This window comes from Lithobates pipiens, unplaced genomic scaffold, assembly GCF_037356315.1.
Source record: "Lithobates pipiens isolate NorthernLeopardFrog02 unplaced genomic scaffold, aLitPip1_a1.2 Scaffold_22, whole genome shotgun sequence".
NCBI classification, from domain to species: Eukaryota; Metazoa; Chordata; class Amphibia; order Anura; family Ranidae; genus Lithobates; species Lithobates pipiens.
In genome coordinates this window covers 327,965,959-327,978,146 of record NW_027507784.1, presented here as the reverse complement: position 1 = coordinate 327,978,146, position 12,188 = coordinate 327,965,959, and positions in this window count along the sequence as shown.

Below are 12,188 nucleotides of genomic sequence, written 5' to 3'. Positions count from 1 at the left end.
AGTTCACCAGAGCTTCACAGGTTGTCACTGGAGTCTCTTCCACTCCTCCATGATGACACCATGGAGCTGGTGGATGTTGGAGACCTTGCGCTCCTCCACCTTCCATTTGAGGATGCCCCACAGATGCTCAATAGGGTTTAGGTCTGGAAACATGCTTGGCCAGTCCATCACCTTTACAATCAGCTTCTTTAGTAAGGCAGTGGTTATCTTGAAAGTGTGTTTAGGGAGATTATCATGTTGGAATACTGCCCTGTGGCCCAGTCTCCGAAGGGAGGGGATCATGCTCTGCTTCAGTATGTCACAGTACATATTGGCATTCATGGTTCCCTCAATAAAGCTCTCCAGTGCCAGCAGTACTCATGCAGCCCCAGACCATGACACTTCCACCACCACACTTGACTGTTGGCAAGACACACTTGTCTTTGTACTCTTCACCTGGTTGCCGCCACAAACACTTGACACCATCTGAACCAAATAAGTTTATCTTGGTCTCATCAGACCACAGGACGTGGTTCCAGTAATCCATGTCCTTATAAGAAAAAAGTGCAGCGCTTGGCCAATAATTATGAAAGTGACCAAAGAAAAGTTGCAAAAAATATATATGTAAAAGAAACTGTGAAGCCAAATACTCAAATGCTATTGAAAAATAACAAATAAAAAAAAAACTCAAGTGTCCATAAAAAATAATCAAATGTCCATACATAAATTAATACACAAAAAAGAAATATGTATATAATGTCCAGTGTGTATATAAAAATAACTGTGGAAATAACTGGAACTTGATTATTCAATCAAATTATATTTGACCACGTGGACCCGTCACCTCTAAACACCGCTATTAGATGGAGGCTTACCAGATCCCCAGTGACACCCCTGTTAGGGGAGGTCAAACTGCACAAATTCGATCACAGGTCACATAGACGTCCAGATATCCAGATCCCGGAGACTATCTCGATCTGTCGGATCTTTCGGATGTCTTGCAATCTTCGGATTTGTACGATAGCTCTCGGCACGCCTCCAAATGAAGTATCACCTTTTTGATGTCAGGTAGCCATTGTACCCTTAGACAAACTGAATGTCCTTAGTCAGCTTGTCTTCAGCAAACTGTTTGCGGGCTTTCCTGTGCATTATCTTTAGAAGAGGCTTCCTTCTGGGACTATAGCCATGCAGACCAATTTGATGCAGTGTGCGGCGTATGGTCTGACTACTGACAGGCTGACCTGCCCACCCCTTCAACCTCTGCAGCAATGCTTTCAGCACGCATACATCTATTTCCAAAAGACAACCTCTGGCTATGACACTGAGCACATGCACTCAACTTCTTTGGTTGACCATGGAAGGGCCTGTTCTGAGTGGAACCTGTCCTGTTAAACCGCTGTATGGTCTTGGCCACCGTGCTGGAGCTCAGTTTCAGGGTCTTGGCAATCTTCTTATAGCCCAACCCTAGGCCATCTTTATGTAGAGCATCAATTCTTTTTTTCAGATCCTCAGATAATTTTATGGCCATTAGGTGCCATGTTGAACTTCCAGTGACCAGTGTGAGAGAGCGATAACACCAAATTGAACATACATGCTTCTTATTCATACCTGAGACCTTGTAACACAAATGAGTCACATGACACAGGTAAGGGAAAATGGGCCCAATTTGGACATTTTCATTTAGTTTACTCAAGTTTGTTGCCAGCAGTTTAGACATTAATGGCCGTGTGTTGAGTTATTCTGAGGGGACAGCAAATTTACACTGTTATACAAGCTGTACACTCACTACTTTACTTTGGGGCATCCTCAAACGGAAGGTGGAGGAGTGCAAGGTCTCTAATATCCACCAGCTCTGTGATGTCGTCATGGAGGAGTGAAAGAGGACTCCAGTGGCAACCTGAGAAGCTCTGGTGACCTCCATGCACAAGAGGGTTAAAACAGTGCTGGAAAATAATGGTGGCCACACAAAATATTGACACTTTGGACCCAATTTGGACATTTTCACTTAAGCCCCATACACACTATCAGATTTTCTGCTGAGTTTTTCCTTCAGATTTACCAAAACCATATAATATGAGGTCAAACCTTAGGGGTTTCAAAGTGTATGCAATCAAGCAGGCCCTTGCACTACATTGTTTTGGTAAATCTGAAGGAAAAACACAGCAGAAAATCTGATAGTGTGTTTGGGGCTTTAGAGGTGTAATCACTTTTGTTACCAGCGGCTTAGACATTAATGGCTGTGTGTTGAGTTATTTGCAGGGGGCAGCACATTTACACTGTTATACAAGCTCTGCACTCACTACTTTACATTGTAGAAAATTGTAATTTCTTTAGTGTTGTCACATGAAAAGCTATAATAAAATATTTACAAAAATGTGAGGGGTGTACTCACTTTTGTGAGATACTGTATGTTCCAAGGTAGAGCAGTATGTAAATAGTACGTAATGAACTTCAAACATGTCGCCTTTGTAGGGCCTCCTTGGGTAGAATTCCAGCTACTTATTTTGATCAGTGAACAGATTTGTTTTCAAATCAGGAACAAATGTGAATGGTGAAGTTTGACAGATCATGTGTTTGGCACTTGGGCTGTGCAATCAGATTTTATTGGGTCTAAAGTTAACTTGAGTAACAGCTCATGCACACGGAAATCTAAAAATAACTTTTTTTTCTTGTTAATGCATGTAAATAAAAGTGTAATTGATACAAATACACATCCATGCATGTATGCATTCTGAACTAAAATGTTCTGAGAAATTATTAATGCTTATAAGCATTATGGCATTTTACTTGATAGGTTTGTCCCAGATCTGTAAGGGATGGAAGAATTGCAGTCCAAAGAATTAAGGTACACTCAAAGTTTGCATAAATTAGTTACACCATACCTGGGAGTTATGCATAAACTTTGCACCTGGCGTCTCAGATCTCCTGACCAAGAGGAGCTCTCTGGGGAGAGATTAGTACAAAGGAAAGAGATAGGCAAGTTCATTTTAATACCATAGTAAAGACTTTGTTAAGTGCTTGGTCATACTGAGCCATTCAATAAATTGAGCCCAACTGACCAGAATGTGAAGCTAGGTGTGATGTAATGTAAAAAAAATCCTTCCTGATAGCAAAGTCTATGCTGTTATTACCTATGAATGTCAGTATCCAGTTATATTTTGTGCTTTCAGGTCTGGAACCATCTCTTTTCTAAAACAATCTACGGAGGTGGCCATAACTAGTTCTTGAGGAAGTTCATTGGACATTTTCACAGCTCTTAGAGCCCTTTCATACTGTATAGCCAGCCAGTCCTCTTATCTATTGCTCCCCCGGGATTCCCCAAAATTTCTCCTTCTTTCTCTAAGAAGAGGTAAAATCTAATATATATATATATTTGGGTATTACACACGTGGTCTTTCTCTATTCACTTTTTTGGTCCATTAGTCTTATTTCCTAATGGACCTTTTGGTCCCCCTGACTTATTCACCGTGGTTATTTATTTATTCACTTTCTGCACTTTTTTCCTCTCTCCCCATTTCACAGAATTCTTTCAGCCAGTGAGTGATGATATATCACTCTTGGCCCTTGGCCCCCTTCTTTTCACTTCCCCATTTCATTCCAGTTTCACTGTGGTATACTTATATATACATATTTTCCTTCTCTTCCTTGTGATGGTCTTCCTCTCACCAAATTTCTACTTATTCACTCGTTTTATTTCATTTTGACCACACTTATATATTTTTATATACCTAGCAAATCCTTATAATATTTCAATCTGTCGCTGGTACTGCGATTTATCCCTCCCCCAGTCGCCGGGAGAAATTCCTTCCCTTTGCACCTCTGGAGTTGGCTGGGAGCAGAGACGGGCCTGAAAGGAGAGGTAGGAACATGCCTCTGCGTTTAATATTGTAATGATGACATTTTTTCTCTCATGTCTCAACAAATTGTGCAGATCTGTTTAACGTTAATGTTTGTGTGTTTTGTATCCATTGATATTAATGATACGTTTATATCTATTTGTATACCTGCAGACTTAGGTGTTATCCTGATGAAGCAATTAAGCGAAACTAGTTGAATAATCACCTCATGAGTCTCTACCAACTGTACTTTGAGATTTCGTATATCTTTATATGTCTCATTTTTACTTGTTCTCTTTAACCACTTTCAGACCGGACCATTTTGCTGGTAAATGACCAGAGGTCTTTTTACACTTTGGCACTGCGCTGCTTTAACTGGTAATTGCGCGGTCATGCAATGTTGTACCCAAACAAAATTTGCGTCCTTTTCTTCCCACAAATAGAGCTTTCTTTTGATGGTATTTGATTGCCTCTGCGATTTTTATTTTTTGCGATATAAACGTAAAAAGACCGCAAATTTTGAAAAAAAATGATATTTTCTACTTTTTGTTATTAGAAAAATCCAATAAACTCAATTTTAGTCATACATTTAGGCCAAAATGTATTCAGCCACATGTCTTTGGTAAAAAAAAAGTCAATAATTGTATATTTATTGGTTTGCGCAAAAGTTGTCACATCTACAAACTAAGGTACGTTTTCTGGAATTTACGCAGCTTTTAGTTTACGACTGCCTATCTCATTTCTTGAGGTGCTAAAATGACAGGGCAGTACAAAACCCCCCCAAATGACCCCATTTTGGAAAGTAGACCCCCTAAGGAAATTGATAAGAGGCATGTTGAGCCCATTGAATATTTTATTTTTTTGCCTCAAGCGATTGAATAATGACAAAAAAAAAATTTTTTTTTTTTTTTACACAAAGTTGTCACTAAATGATATATTGCTCACACATGCTATGGGCGTATGTGAAATGACACCCCAAAATAAATTCTGCTGCTTCTCCTGAGTACGGGGATACCACATATGTGGGACTTTTTGGGAGCCTAGCCGCGTACAGGGCCCCGAAAACCAAGCACCGCCTTCAGGCTTTCTAAGGGCGTAAATTTTTGATTTCACGCCTCACTACCTATTACAGTTTTGAAGGCCATAAAATGCCAAGATGGCACAAAACCCCCACAAATGACCCCATTTTAGAAAGTAGACACCCCAAGCTATTTGCTGAGAGGCATGTTGAGTCCATGGAATATTTTATATTTTGCCACAAGTTGCGGGAAAATTACAAACTTTTTTTTTTTATTTTTTTTTTTCACAAAGTTGTCACTAAATGATATATTGCTCATGCATGCCATGGGCATATGTGAAATGACACCCCAAAATAAATTCTGCTGCTTCTCCTGAGTACGGGGATACCACATATGTGGGACTTTTTGGGAGCCTAGCCGCGTACGGGGCCCCGAAAACCAAGCACCGCCTTCAGGCTTTCTAAGGGCGTAATTTTTTGAGTTCACTTCTCACTACCTATTACAGTTTTGAAGGCCATAAAATGCCAAGATGGCACAAAACCCCCACAAATGACCCCATTTTAGAAAGTAGACACCCCAAGCTATTTGCTGAGAGGCATGTTGAGTCCATGGAATATTTTATATTTTGCCACAAGTTGCGGGAAAATTACAAACTTTTTTTTTTTTTCACAAAGTTGTCACTAAATGATATATTGCTCACGCATGCCATGGGCATATGTGAAATGACACCCCAAAATAAATTCTGCTGCTTCTCCTGAGTACGGGGATACCACATATGTGGGACTTTTTGGGAGCCTAGCCGCGTACGGGGCCCCAAAAACCAAGCACCGCCTTCAGGCTTTCTAAGGGCGTTACAGTTTTGAAGGCCATAAAATGCCAAGATGGCACAAACCCCCCCCCCCCAAATGACCCCATTTTAGAAAGTAGACACCCCTAAATTTAGGGGTACACTAGTGAGACTAGGTAATAAATGGCGGGTGCCCTGAAACTATAAAAAAATAACTAACCAACCAGCGTCACCTGTAACAGTTATATGGTGATCACTGGTGAAAGGGTTAACTAGGGGGCAATCAGGGGGCTTTATGCGGTAGTATATGGGGGTCCCTGGCGCTATAAAAAGCTGCGGCGAACCTAAATACCTACCTGCCTAACTAGCGTCACCTGTGACACTAATACAGCGATCAGAAAAACGATCGCTTATTAGGCTGGGTTCACACTGGAGCGATGCGGGAACGCCACGAATGCGCGGCGGGTTCCCGCATCGCATGCCTCCCGGCGGCAGTTCACACTGCCCTATGCGAACTGCTGGGAGTGTCAGTGAAATGTTAATGACACCCCCAGATCAGTTCGCATATCGCAGTGCGATCTGCAAACTTGGATCGCATGGTGTGAACACCCATGCGATCCGATTCTGCTGCGGACCAAAAAAAGGGTCCCGTGCGAGTTTGCGGCGGGTGCGGCGGGTGCGACACGAATTCAGCCATACTATCTGTATAGCTGAACTCGAATCGCACAGAGATCGGATGTGATTTGCACTGCAGTGCGGTGCGAATCACATCCGTTCTCATAAACCGCTGCAATGTGAACCCAGCCTTAGTGACACTGGCGACGGGGGGTGATCACGGGGTTAAACCTTTATTGGGGGGGTTAGGGGGGTACCTTAGAACTAAAGGGGGCTAACCCTAACTGCCCTAACAGTTATTAGTCACAAATGACACCTGCCGGGTGATCAGGGGGTTAAACCTTTATTAGGTAATAAATGGCGGGTGCCCTGAAACTATAAAAAAATAACTAACCAACCAGCGTCACCTGTAACAGTTATATGGTGATCACTGGTGAAAGGGTTAACTAGGGGGCAATCAGGGGGCTTTATGCGGTAGTATATGGGGGTCCCTAGCGCTATAAAAAGCTGCGGCGAACCTAAATACCTACCTGCCTAACTAGCGTCACCTGTGACACTAATACGGCGATCAGAAAAATGATCGCTTATTAGGCTGGGTTCACACTGGAGCGATGCGGAAACGCCGCGAATCCGCGGCGGGTTCCCGCATCGCATGCCTCCCGGCGGCAGTTCACACTGCCCTATGCGAACTGCTGGGAGTGTCAGTGAAATGTTACTGACACCCCCAGATCAGTTCGCATATCGCAGTGCGATCTGCAAACTCGGATCGCATGGTGTGAACACCCATGCGATCCGATTCTGCTGCGGGCCAAAAAAAGGGTCCCGTGCGAATTTGCGGCGGGTGCGGCGGGTGTGGCGGGTGCGGCGGGTGCGGCGAATGGCTGAACTCGAATCGCACAGAGATCGGATGTGATTTGCACTGCAGTGCGGTGCGAATCACATTCGTTCTCATAAACCGCTGCAATGTGAACCCAGCCTTAGTGACACTGGCGACGGGGGGTGATCACGGGGTTAAACCTTTATTGGGGGGGTTAGGGGGGTACATTAGAACTAAAGGGGGCTAACCCTAACTGCCCTAACAGTTATTACAGTCACAAATGACACCAATGCAAAAAAAAAAAAAAAAAAAAAAAAAATGACATTGGTGTCACTGTGACTGGGGGGCAGGGGTAATTGGGGGGGTGATCGGGGGGTAAAGGGGGGGTGTGAGTGTGCCTGGCATGTTCTACTGTGTGTGGGATGTGTTGGTGCAACTCACTGATCCGCTCTCCTCCGTGTCGGAACGAAAAATACCGACACGGAGGAGAGAATACATCACTTCCTCTCCTGTGTTTACATTACAGGAGAGGAAGTGATGTCACCGGGGATTTCCATTCGTCGGGAGCGATCGCGAGGGGGTGGCCATGAATGAATGGCCGTCCCCTCGTCCGGGATCGCTCCCGAACGAAAACCGACCGCCGCAGGCACCGGGCGGGGGCCCGATCGGGCCCCCGACCCGCGGGAGGCAAAGGACGTACATGTATGTGCTTATGCCTGCCCGTGCCATTCTGCCGACGTACATCGGCGTGCGGCGGTCGGCAAGTGGTTAAATAAATTGTTTTTTATGACTTATTGTCTTGATATCCCTTTCTTATGTATATAAAATACTCCATGTGCCCCGCAATAGTCCCGATACTCACCCCCCTTCTTTTTTGTTGATGTCTACCTTGGGAGAAAGGAGATATCTACATTTTCTCTAAACTGTGCCACCTAGGGCGTCAGCGGTAAAGCGATGCTATTTTTAGCACGGCTTTACCATTGTTTTAGTGTCTGAAATTAGTTAAATCTGCCCACAAAACGCCGCCAGATTGTTTTGCCGGCGGTATCGCAATGCTGCCCCATTGATTTCAATGGGGAGCAGCGGTGGAGGAGTGGTGAGTTCACCGCTCCAAAGAAGCTGCTGGCAGAACTTTTTCTGACGCCCTGCCAGCCCTCGGGCTTTCAAACTGGAGCGCATGGAGCAGCTGTTTTAAGGCATTTTGCAGACGCTATTTTTTAACGCTATATCGCCTGCAAAACGCCCTCAGTGTAAAAGGGGTCTTACTGGGGAAAAGGTTGTCCATGTCTGGAGGTTAAATCTCTTTTCCTCCAGACAAAAAGAGAGCCCCTTGTCCTCTGTAATGACCTGAAAGTGAATACATTTAAACCAAGTTCACTACAGGCAGTCTCCGAGTTACGAACAAGAGTTTAAGTCGAATTTGTATGTAAGTTTGAACAGGTAAATGTTTTAAGAGTAACTCAGGCCAAAACATTTTTTTTAGATTTTGGGTAGCTAGGGAAGGGTTAACTGGCCATGCAGTGATGTGGGATTGCCGAGAGGTCTGTCAGACAGTAGGTGGCAACATGCCGTGAGTAGTAAGATGGCTGCTCTACACTGCCTCCCTCCCCTTTGTAGTTATACAGTACATAATGATCATATCCCCCTTAATCTCCTCTTCTCAATAAAGAATAAATTCAGTTCCCTTATTCTTTCCTCATAGCTGAGCTCCTCCATGCCTCTTATCAGTTTGGTTGCCCTTCTTGCACTTTCTTTAGCTTTCTGATATCCTTTTAGTGAACCAGTGCCCAAAACGCAACTGCCTATTCCAGGTGAAGTCTTACTAATGATCTGTACTGGGGAAAAAATCTCTCTCTCTCTCTCTCTCTCTCTCTCTCTCTCTCTGAAGTCTGTTTCTCTTTTACACAAGAAAGTTTTTTGCTTGCTTTAGAAACTTCAGCTTGACATTGAATGCTATTAAGTCTATGATCTACCAGAACACCCATATCCTACCCTACCACTGATTCATCCAGCTGTTATCTTCCTAGAATGTATGATGCATGTATGTTTCCCCAAGTGCATAACTTTACATTTATCAATATTAAACCTGATTTGCCACATAGTTGCTCAATTACCTGTAAATAGCGCATTGACATTGGCTTGTAAGTTGGAGACATCCTGTAAGGACATTATTCCACTACATACAGCGGATATAAAAAGTCTACACACCTTTCTTAAAATATTAGGTTTCTGTGATGCAAAAAAATGAGACAAAGATAAATCTTTTCAGAACTTTTTCCACCTTTAATGTGACTTATAAACTGTACAACTCGGTTGAGAAAAAACTAAAATCTTTTAGAGAAAAAAAATACACGGTTTAGGAGATATTTGCCGAAAGACAGGCACCTCTGCACTGAGCGTGCCGTGGTCAACGGCGATATGCCGCGAGTGGCGGCTCCCGTGCGCATGCGCGGGAGTGACATCATCGCGGCTTCGCCGAATGACAGCGGCGGAGCAGCGAGACCCACCGAGAAGATGGAGGCGCCGGACTACAGGGGACAGCGGTGACTTCGCTGGCTCCTGTGGCAGGTAAGCGACACATAATGGACTACTATGCGATGCATAGTGGTCTATTATGCTTTACCTTTGCAGGGAATGAAAGAGGAAGTAACACCCATCAGGGTTTACTTCCTCTTTAAAGCAGGGGTCTCAAACTGGCGGCCCTCCAGCTGTTGCGATACTTCAAGTCCCATGAGGCATTGCAGGGCTGACAGTTACAAGCATAACTCCCACAGGCAGAGGCATGATGGGACTTGTAGTTTTGCAACAGCTGGAAGGGCCACCAGTTTGAGACCCCTAATTTAAAGCATTTTCATTTCAATTTTGCTTTCTTTACTGAAAATATCCCCTCCCAGTCTAATGCTGGCCATACAATATATGAAAAATCGGCCGGACCCATCAAGGCTAATGACATTACAGAACTACTCAGCAGAGGCAAACATATTCTACTCCCTTTTAATCTATGAAAATTATGATGCTCGGAGCTGGGCTTTAAGGTTTCGCCAGTGTCAATGTTAGAGATTTAACATAAAATAATGCAATGTCAAACTGAAGTGTAGACAGGGCTGGTGCAAGGATCGTTAACACCCTAGGCGAAAACCTAATTTTGCCGCCCCCCCCCCGGCTGCGCCCATGACTCCACCTTACCCTGCCCTTGCTACACATGACCTATCTGACCCCTACACTGACCCCCTGACACATAAACGAATCCACCCAACTCCTACTTCCTGCACTACTCACATCACACTGACCCCTACACTGACCCACCTGATAATTACGCTGACCATCACGCTGACACCTACGCTGACCATCACGCTGACACCTACGCTGACCATCACGCTGACACCTACGCTGACACCTACGCTGACACCTACGCTGACCATCACGCTGACCATCACGCTGACACCTACGCTGACCATCACGCTGACACCTACGCTGACACATACCCTGAAAACACATACCCTGAAAACACATACCCTGAAAACACATACCCTGAAAACACATACACTGGCACATACAATGGCACTGACGCATACACTGACGCATACACTGACATGACACATGCACTGACACATCACACTGACATGACACATACACAGACACATCACACTGACATGACACATTACACTGACACGACACATACACTGACACGACACATACACTGACACGACACATACACTGACATGACACATACACTGACACGACACATACACTGACACGACACATACACTGACACGACACATACACTGACACGACACATACACTGACACATTACACTGACATGACACATACACTGACACATTACACTGACATGACACATACACTGACACATTACACTGACATGACACATACACTGACACGACACATACACTGACACGACACATACACTGACACATCACACTGACATGACACATACACAGACACACCACACTGACATGACACATACACTGACACACCACACTGACATGACACATACACTGACACATCACACTGACATGACACATACACAGACACACCACACTGACATGACACATACACAGACACACCACACTGGCATGACACTGACACACATCACACTGACCTACCTGACTCCTACTTCCTGCATTACTCACACACAAACCCCCTCCATACAGCTCAATGGATCCATCCTCCTCCTTACCTCTGCTCTTTGATGCTGCCTTCAGCGACCATCATCCGGGCCTCTCCGACTCCTCCGCACTGCCAGCGCCATCCACCCGCTCCGCCGGGGCCACACCAGCGCCATCCATCCGCTCCGCCTCCATCATATTCCCGCCGGGACCAGGCCAGCGCCGTCAACCCCGCTCCATGATGTCCCCGCCGGGCAGGAGGTCAGCTGACCGACCTCTCGAAGCTCCCATCTCCGCCGAGCCCCGCCCCTCCGCTGCACTCACACAGACACACAGCGCCGCTCCAGAGGGACAGGCTGGAGCAAAGAAGTCCCGGAGCGGCGCTGTGAGATGAATACGGTGGGGGCGCTCAGCGGGAAACATGGGGGATTGGTGGCACCGGTGGAACACCACAGGGGGGGCGAGAGAGCAGAAGAGGAGCTCACACTGGGCAGAGGCCGTAGTTGCGCCCTAGGTGGTAGTGCGCCCTAGGCGACTGCCTACTTCGCCTAGTGGTAGCGCCGGCCCTGAGTGTAGAACAATGGTAACATGTAGAAGGATAGCCGAAAAATACACTGAAAAATTGGTAATATGCGACAAAAACAGCAATCTTAGCTGAAAGTTTCTTCTCCAGCACCCCTGCACTAAATAAAGGATTACTCAGCATATAAAAATGAAAAAAAGAAGAAGGCAGGTATGTTTTTAAAAGCCGTTGAATAAACAGGTTACATTGTGTTATTTTTACCTTTTTTCAAAACGTGGCTAAAACTAAGTATTGCCCAGGGCAGCTGTTGGAAATTATACTTCTCATGGAAAATGGCAATATGTATCGATTTCAACTTTTTATAAATAGGACTTTAGCTGTCTACCCCTGTTGGTAGAGTTTGCAATGTAACAACGACCACTTCACCCAGAAAAAGATCAGATCATCTTAGCGGGTTCAGGTTACCCTGCTCACACATTCATGAC